Below are 10,206 nucleotides of genomic sequence, written 5' to 3'. Positions count from 1 at the left end.
TGTATTACATACCAGAACTGAGTTTAAAAAGGTTGCAGAAGTCAGGCTCTTCACTATCAAATTGTTCTAAATCAGTGTTGTTTTCTGTTAACTAGATTAGAACTACTATGCTAATGCAGTGGTGCCTCGTCATAGCGGGGGGTTAGGTTCCAGAGCCCTCCCACCCCGCAATAGGTGAAAATCTGTGAAGTAGCAACCTTATATTTATTTTATTATTTACATATTTTTAAGACTTTATAAACCCTCTCCACACTCTTATAAACCTTTCTCACACTGTTATTAACCTTTCCCACACTCTTATAAACCCTTCCTATGCTCATAAACAATTTCTACACTTTTAAACCTATGTAATTTTAACAACATATAAAATTCGATATGGGTACTCACCAATGAATATACAGTAATACTCTTTTAATATGTTTTAATTAATATTTTTATATCATATTTAATTTTTTAGGCTAGAAAGTGCTTATTTTACTGCAAAAATAATTAAAATAATAAATACATAAAAATACCTATATACTGCAAAATTCCAATATAGCAAAAAATCCGTGATACAAAATTAAATATATACAATTTAAAAATCCATAATACAGTGAGACTGCAAAAAGTAAACTGTGATATGATGAGGGACAACTGTAATTATTTTTTTAAACTTCTGCATTGTAACTTTGCCCAGAACCTTGCTGAAGAGTAACCATATAGACAGACTAAGGACTTCAAGATATTTTACCAGTTCTTTAATTACATTGGATCTCTGGACTTCAGCACCAGCATAAGCAGGTGCTTGCTCATGTAAGTTTCCATGAACCAGCACTGTCACAGCTATGGTAATGGGCTGCCACTTCCTTACAGGAATTTTCCTCTCACTTAACTTTCAGTTTCACTGCCTCTGCATTTTCTTCCATTCTGTGTGACTACTATTTCATAGTTTTCCCCATTGATTTTTTTTTTTATCCCATTTGGTCAGTTTCCACATGGTTCCTATCTCTGCTTCTTCTATATTTTCCCCAGGTGATAGCATCATTTCCAATGTTGTAGAGAACCACATTTTAAATTTTGGTGGTTTTTTTTAATTTCTAATTGAATTTGTTGGGGTGTCACTGGTTAACATAATTATACAGGCAGGTGCCCAATTCTACAACGTATCTCTGTACTCCATATTGTGTTCAGCCCCCAAGTCAAGTCTTCATCCATTTTTTTCATTGGACTTCTGGTGACTTAGATTTTTACTTCCTGATTTAGGCTGGTTTCTGAGCTTTACACTGTATTTCCAACAGGACATCTCTACCTGGATGTCTTCCACAGGCACCTACAATCTGATACATTTAAACTAAACATATTAGCTCTTTCTTCTCCCAAACTATTCTCCCTTCACTTCTTAACTTGGATGACACCATCAGACTAACTAAGTTGTTTACACGAGATGCTCCTTCCATATCATACATAGTGATCACTTAGGCCAATTTTATCTCCAAAATATCTCAAGTCTTCTCGACTCATCATTCTTTCTACTATTATCATAATTTGGATGGCAGTCTCCCAACCATGCATTCAAACTTCCCTACAAGTGATCCCAACAGATTTCAGTCTCATATATCACCATCACTCTACCCACCACCTCATGTTAAAGGCACACTGGAGAGCTCACCTTTATTGAAATTTACACATCCTTCTGAGAAGCCTTACCCTTTTTTCATGCTTCATCTTCTTCTGAAATGCCCTTATGACTTACCACTTGTGAAAATCAGGGCAAAATTAAGGACATAGGCTATGTAGTCAGAGATGCATTAATGCTACCAATCCACTTATTAAACATGTAATGTTGCAAAAATTGATTTGTTGTGTGCTTCAGTTCTTTTATCTGTAAAATGGCTATGTAACTCATACAATATTTTCTTCACATTTAAAAAAATTAAGACTGTTTTAGGTGTGCAATAAAATTGAGAGGAATGTAACCATATTTTCCATATACCTGATACGCCTACACATGCATAACCTTCATTATTATCCACATCCCCCACCAGAGTGAAACATTTGTCATGACTGATAATCCTACATCAATATATCATAATCGCCCAAAGTTTATTGTTTACAATACAATTCACTCTTGGTGTTGTAAGTTCTATGGGTTTGGACAAATACAGTGGTTGGCAAACCATGGCTCGCGAGCCACATGCAGCTCTTGGCCTCTTGAGTGTGGCTCTTCCACAAAATACCACATGCGGGCGCTACCTCGATAAGGAATGTACCTACCTATATAGTTTAAGTTTAAAAAATTTGGCTCTCAAAAGAAATTTCAATCATTGTACTGTTGATATTTGGCTCTGTTGACTAATGAGTTTGCCGACCACTGGACAAGTGTATTATGACATTATCCATCATTATGGTATCATATAGATAATTCTCTTTACTCTGTGAGCCTCTAATTATTTCTCCCTCTAATCGCAGTCCCTGGCAACCACTGATTTTTTTTTCATTGTCTCCATAGCTTTGACTTTTCTAGAATACCATGAAGTTTGAATCATATAATATACAGCCTTTCCAGATTGGTGTCTTTTATTTAGAAATATCCATTGATGTTCCTCCATGTTTTTTCATAGATTTATAGCTCATTTTTTTAAAGCTCTAAATAATATTTCATTGTCTAAATGTGTCACAGTTTATCCATTTACTACTAAAGCTCATCTTGGTTGCTTCCAAGTTTTGGCAGTTATAAAAAAAGATGCTGTGAACATCATGTGCATTTTTGTGTGGACATAAAATTTTAACTCCTTTGGATAAATACCTAAGAGCATGATTTCTATATCATACAGTAAGAGTATGTTTAGTTTTGTAAAAGAGCTCCAGACTGTCTTTCAAAGTGGCTATATACCAGTGGTATATTGTCCTCTTAACATGACTTTTACCGCATCCCACAAATTTTTATATGTAGTGTTTTAATTTTTGTTTAGTTAAAAATACTTTAAAATTTCTCTCAAATATGATTTGTATTCTTAAAATTTGTTAAGGTATGTTTTATGGTCCAGATGTGGTCTGCCTTGGTGAACATATCATGTGATTTTGATGAAGAATGTGTATTCTGCTATTGTTGGATGAAGCAGTCTATAGCTGTCAATTATATCCAGTTGGTTGATGGTGTTATGGGTTTATGTTGTTACTAATTTTCTGCCTCTTGGATCTATCTATTTCTAATAAAGGGATATTGAAGTCTGCAACTATGATAGTTGATTTCTCTATTTCTCTTTATAATTCTATTAGTTTTTGCCTCAATACTTTGACCCCATTGCTAGGTGTATACAGGTAAAGGATTTTATATGTTCTGAAAGAATTGGCCCCTTTATCAGTATGTAATGCCCTTCTTTATTCCTAATAACTTTTCCTATTTTGAAGTCTGCTGTGTCTAAAATTAACATAGTATAATACATGTTATATATTAAGGTATAGATATAGATATATTCACTTTCCTTCCTACCTCCTGCTCTTCTTTCTCCTCCTTTTTTCAGATGTATAAATTATATAATTTGTCAGCACAATGCCTTTGTTTTGGAATAAATTAAAATGAAAAATAATCAGCTATAAGACCCTTAACCCTTTAATCATATTACCTCTGTGATACATGTCTCTGATTTTCTCCTTAGAGCCAACAGCAGTAATCCCACTGCAGAATTCACACTTATCACTACTTTTAGGAAAGAAGTTACAAACAAATGGATCAACAGTTGTATTAGTAGAAAACCACTCTCCCTATTACCCCCCACCACCAACACTTCAGGAAATCTCTTAATAGCTTCATAAGTTGCCATTTTGTCACATAGAACCACAAAGAGTTAGAAGGGTCAAGATACCGATACATCAGGGGCATTAAAATATCATTGAAATATAACAAAATAGAAAGTTTTCTTTTTTATTATTTAACAAAACTCTTCTCAGTGAGAATTATCAGTATGTGTTCAGGTGGAATGGTGGGGGCAATAAAAGAAGCAAGGGTAGAGGTTAAAGGAGAGCCCCCACAAAGCACATGCTTGAGTAACAAATGGTGGCTGCTCCATCATCTTCTAAGATTTGCAGACAGGTAAATTATAAGACTGGTTTTCTGAATGAAAATGTGAGTTTATAGCCAGAGCTGAATCTCTTTGAACTAGCCATTCCAAAACTTCAGTATATGTCAAAATCCTCTAGAAAGGTATATTAGAAAATATTGCTGGGCCTCACAGAGTTTCTGACTCAGCTGGTCTTGAATGAGCCCCAAGAATCTGAATCACTTACAAGTTCTCAGGTGAGGCTGACACTGCTGACCTGGGGACCATACTTTGAAAGCCATTGATCTATACCAAAGGGAAGAAGCTGACCACAGTCCCCAGTAGTCCTGCTTCTCTACTCCTTCTCCCTTCTACAAAGAAATATTGAAAAAATTATGCTGGCCTGACCAGGTGGTGGCACAGTAGATAGAGCATTGGACTGGGATGCAGAGGACCCAGATTTGAAACCCCAAAGTCGCTGGCTTGAGCGTGGGCTCATCTGGTTTGAGCAAGGCTCACCAGCTTGAGCCCAAGGTTGCTGGCTTGAGCAAGGGGTCACTCAGTCTGCTCTAGCCACCCCCTGCCCCCAGTCAAGGCACATATGAGAAAGCAATCAATGAACAACTAAGGTGACGCAACAAAAAATTGATGCTTCTCGTCTCTCTCCCTTCCTGTCTGTCTGTTCCTATCTGTCCCTCTCCCTGTCTCTCTCTGTCTCTGTCAAACACACACAAGAAAAAAAAGAAAGAAAGAAAAGATTATGCTTTGTGCTCCTAATGATCAATATGCTCAGGGCACCTGTGAGCTTTGATATAGCCATAACTACAAAGTAATAAATAATAAAGCCAGTATTTTCCTCTCTTCATCTTCTTTCCCATAGTTTCCCTGTGGTGTTGATCACAAAATGGCTACCTTCACACCACCCAGTAAAAGAAAAAGGGAGGTCGGCCCAATATGAGAAAACATTTGACAAGAATATTACTATTATAATATAGCAATGTAGTGAGATATAAAAACACATTTTGTCTGTTTTAAAAATGAATTTCATCACTATCTAGAACATGCTTCATTATATTGGTTAGTGATGTCTATTGGAAATGAGGTTTCAAAATGCCTTGATGGCTCGCATATTTCTGAGAACAAATTCAAAAAATATTTCTTTGCATTTCTCAATAAAAATGTTCAGTTTGAAGTTGTAAGGATGATTGGCCAATCTTCTCTTTTATTTATATGCCTTTCAAGATCAATCTCAAGCCATTTCAGCAATGATTTGATTCAACTATTTCATTTTCAATAAACATTAGATTGCTTGGCAGCTACAGCTGTATTTTACTTAACTTTTAATCGGCAGATCCTAGCAAGCACCTGGCACACAGTAGGTGTTCAATTCATTTTTAACAAATGAAGACAATTTGCATAATAATTTTGTAATTAAATTATAATCATTTTATAGGAATTCTTCCCATGTGACCCCTTGCTTCACAGCCAACTAATCAGACATCACATCTTTCCTAAAACGCAGACCTGAGACAAAGCCACCCATCCAGGGCATTCTAACAAAGCACTGGTTGGTGGTGTGATTCCAGTGAGTGATCAGTCACTCATATGGAGTTCTTTGTTCACAATGAAGAAAAGAGATTTCACAGTTGTCATAGTTACTCATTTTTTATTCCTTGTCTTTATAGCTCTTTTTTCATAAGACATGAATCTGGTCCATTTAGAATGGACATCTCCTTCAGAGAAGACCTAAATAATGTATTTTCCATGGTAAACTTTAAAAATTTTTTTGAAGTATATTTAAAAGCTAGGCATAATCTATGTCCTTGACACATTTATATGTGATGATATCAAGTTGTTTTGATATTAAAGATGTGGTTTTCATATCCAATGGTCCTGTATAGTCACTGGACTCCATTTTTGGTGCCTGACTGCCAACAGCTTTCAAGCACCATGTGCTCCCTGTCAGCTTTGTGTGAGCTGTTAAGAAAGCTAGGTGCTCCCTCCTGTGGCACTGGTGGAATGTCAAACCATGCAAGCCCCGGTCCATGGGCACAGGAACCATCCTTTCAGCCTACTATCTAAAACAAACCAGTTTCAGTTCCAGACTCTCTAATCAGTTTTGGGGCCTGCTTGTGAGCCTTCCATGCTGTCCCCAGAAAGCCTCATTATGGGAATAATAAACCTTTTACTACCCTCTTAGTGCATGCATAGCATTATTGATCTCCATATCTCAAACCAAACTTGAGTGAAAAGTCCATCTACCTCTGCAAAAATATCTGGTTTGACCTGTGGTGATGCAGTGGATAAAGTGTCAACCTGGAATGCTGAGGTTGCCAGTTCGAAACCCTGGGCTTGCCTGGTCAAGGTACATATGGGAGTTGATGCTTCCTGCTCCTCTCCCCTCCCCCCCCAATCTCTCCATCTCTCTCCTCTCTCTCTTTCTCTCTCTCTCCTCTCTCTAAAAATAAATAAATAAAATCTAAAAAATAAAAAAAAATATCTGGAATATAAAATTGGTATCTGGAAGATATGATGAACTTTCACCATTTAATAATAAGAAAACAAACAACCCAACAAAACAAAATGGACAAAAGATTGAAATAATCATTTTATAAAATAAGATACATAGGCTCTGGCTGGGTGTTCATTTGGTTAAAGCATCATCCCAATATGCCAAGGTTGCAAGTTTGGTCCTCAGATAGAGCACATACAAGAATTAACCAATGAATGCATAAATAAGTGAAACAACAAATTGACGTTTCTCTCTCTCTCCCTTCCTTTCTCTCTAAAATCACTAAAAATTAAAAATTAAAATAACCTACACAGATTACACATATTCACCTGAAAATAAGCTCAACATCATTAGTCAAGATAACACAACACACCAATTAAATAGCTAAAAAAAACTTTTTAAAGACAATTCTAAATATCAAATGCTAGTACCAGAGCAACCAGAATGCTGATAGGAATGCAAAAGGAACAGGCAGTTTGGCAATTTACTATAAAGCTAAACATGCACTTATCATGCAATTTATCAATCCCACTCAGGTAAAAACAAAAATAAAAACAATGTATACAGAAAAATGTGTACACATTTGTTTCTATTGGCTTAATTCACAATCTCCAAAACTGCAAACAAGCCAAATATCCATAACTGGTGAATGAACAACCAACTTTGTATGTACACAGAATAAAATACTGCTCAAGATGAAAAGGGATGAAGTAGTGATAAACACAATAACGTGGATCATTAATACCTTAAACGTATTATGCTATGTGGGAACCAAATAAAAACCATAGGATTTTGTGCAATGAGGACATGGAAGACCAAAAACATTTTTCTTTTGTTATTTGCCACCTCTTCTTCAAACTATTTTCCCTTTCCTTTTTCAGACCAGTTGTAGTAAAAATCAAATTCTATCTTTTTAGACTGCTCAGTGAAGATTAAGTAATTTCAGCAGTCGGCATGAAAACATTCTAAATGGTTTGAGTTAATTTAACATTTTGCCTAATAGTATTTTTGCTCATATATCCTATCAATTAAGGGGTAATTTTAGATAAGTGACTATCATTAGAGGGAGAAGTGTTAAGTGTGGATATTTAAGCACTTATATTAGCCAGAGCCAGAATAATTTGATTAAATAATTTGGACAGATACCTTCTGGATATAATTCTATGAGGAACATAGGGGAAGAGCATCAGCTCCCTAGGGGGTCAAATAGAATAATCTGTGGTCAAAGAAGCAAAGAGAAGCACTTTATAAAAAATGGGGCTGTCTTCATTAGAAACATTAAAGATGCTCTGATAAACTCTATTAAGGATAATGGTGTTTCCTGAAGAAAAAAAAAACTGTGTGTTTCATGGCTTAGGTACTTGATTAAATGGCTAATTCACCTTCTTATCTCATTGATCTTGTTTTCTCCTTCACCTGCCCTTGAACTTATCCAGAAGTAAATGACATGTAACCACCAACTCTCTTCTCCTTACTCATCAAGGAATGTCAAACTGTGTCTACTGTAGTCATAGGTTCTCTCGCTCCCTGAAAATCAACCACAATCTGGGAGTCACTGTGTTTAATTTGGGAGGACACCTGCAAGTTGATTGTCCTATGGCTAGGAACCCCTTCTTAAAATGCAATTGGCTATCTTGAAGGAAAGGAAGAAGTCTTCCATTTGCTTCCTTTATTTTCAAATAAAAGGCCTTTTATTACTGTGGGATAAGGTGACTTGCCCCTTAATCCACTCCCATGTAGCCTACAGAACCCAAAAGGGAAGTTTCTTGTCAGGAGAATAGTGAAGGAGTAACCATGAGCAAACATGGCAGCTGACTGGTAGTTTCAAAGGGACCTTAAAGGTAAACCAATATCTATTTCTACCTTCGAGCAATGTGATGTAAGAGTAGTTTTTGGCCCAGGCCAGTTGGCTCAGTGGTAGAGCATCAGCCCAACATGTGGATGTCTCAGGTTTAATTCCTGGTCAGGGCACACAGGAGAAGACACCATCTGCTTCTCCACCCCTCCCCCTTCTCTCTCTCCCCCTCTCTCTCTCCCCCTCTCTTCCTCTCCTGCAACCATGGCTTGATTGGTTCAAGTACCTTGGCCTGGGTGCTGAGGGTGGCTCCATGGAGCCTCTGCTTCAGGTGCTAAAAATAGCTCAGTTGCAACCATGGCCCCAGATGGGCAGAACATCGGCCTTAAACTGGGGTTGCTGGGTGGATTCTGGTCTGGGCATATGCAGGACTCTGTCTCTCTTTTTCATCCTTCTATCACTTGGAAAAGAAAAAGAAGAAAAAAGAGTGGTTTTCAACTACTTTTCTGTTGTCAAAAATATGCTTGATGACATATATATATATATATATATGGTCTACCAGAAAGTTCTGTCCATGTTTGGAATAAAACAAAATACAAATTTTTCTTACCGTCAATAAACTTTATTAAATAATATAATTGCCATTATTATTAATGATTTCTTGCCAGCATGAGGGCAATTTGTATATCCCATTTTTGAAAAAGTTTTTATCTTTTGATGTGAAAAATTGAATCAGTGCTTGTTTGATATCTTCTTCATTTTTGAATTTTTTGCCCTTCAAAAAAATTTTGTAAGGACAAAAACAAGTGATAGTCAGAGGGTGCTAAGTCCGGGGAATATGGTGGATGCAACAGACATGCTTCTGTAGCATTTCTTCCTTGTTGAAATTCATAAAAATTACAGTGGCGTAAATGAACTTTATCAGTAGCCCTGGGTACACTATCGCTTCACACATAAGACTAACGTGAATCAACTTTGTTTTAGTTATTTGCTACATCAGTATGTATACATTAAGTGATAAAAATAGAGAGGCACACATGCGCCAAATAAACACGTGCTTACGTGTTGAAACTTGTGATAGAAACGGACAGAACTTTCTGCTACACCATATATATATATATGGTCATTCATTATGGACAGGTAATGAATAAGTTAAATAAATACTGTATATATATCTAAATATATATGATATAAAGTAATTATAGAATTCATTAGAACATATATTTGGTATATAATATATATTAGATGATATCACAAAGGAAAATAAAGTAGGGACAATGACTGGAAGTGTCAGGATACAGTCGTATTGCCGACAGTGGCTGGGATAGTGTCACTTCAGTTAAAGATCCAGCGGAAGCAAGGGAATGTGGCTTGGGGATATCTGGGAAAGAACCCTCAAGATAGAGCAACAAAACACAGAGGCCATGGAGCGAGAGCTCAGCCAGCACGTCGTGGAGCAGCAGGGACCGAGGTGGGGCAGGACTGGGCTGATGCGGGAAGCCAGTAAGGGATGAAGTCAGGAGGTAGCTGAGGCCCGATTGCTCATAGCTGTGTGTGTGTGTGTGTGTGTGTGTGTGTGTGTGTGTGTGTGTGTGTATATATATATATATATATATATATATATATATATATATATGAAGCATACTGAAAACTGTGGTTTTTACTCAGAGAGGGTTAGAAAACCCCTGGAGGGTTTGAGAAAAGAAATAAAATGACCTGAAGTATCCTTTAGTTATACTGTATTGACTGCTCTACTGAGAGTAAAGGGGGGCACAGGCAAGCAGAGGGCTCAGTTAGGAGGCTCCAGGGTAGTGGCAGTGGGAAGGATTTAAACCCTAGAAATTTCATTATACTGGATTGAATAGTCCCTTAAAAAT

This window comes from Saccopteryx bilineata, chromosome 6 (genome assembly GCF_036850765.1).
Source record: "Saccopteryx bilineata isolate mSacBil1 chromosome 6, mSacBil1_pri_phased_curated, whole genome shotgun sequence".
NCBI lineage: Eukaryota > Metazoa > Chordata > Mammalia > Chiroptera > Emballonuridae > Saccopteryx > Saccopteryx bilineata.
Note: the sequence above shows the minus strand (reverse complement) of the source record.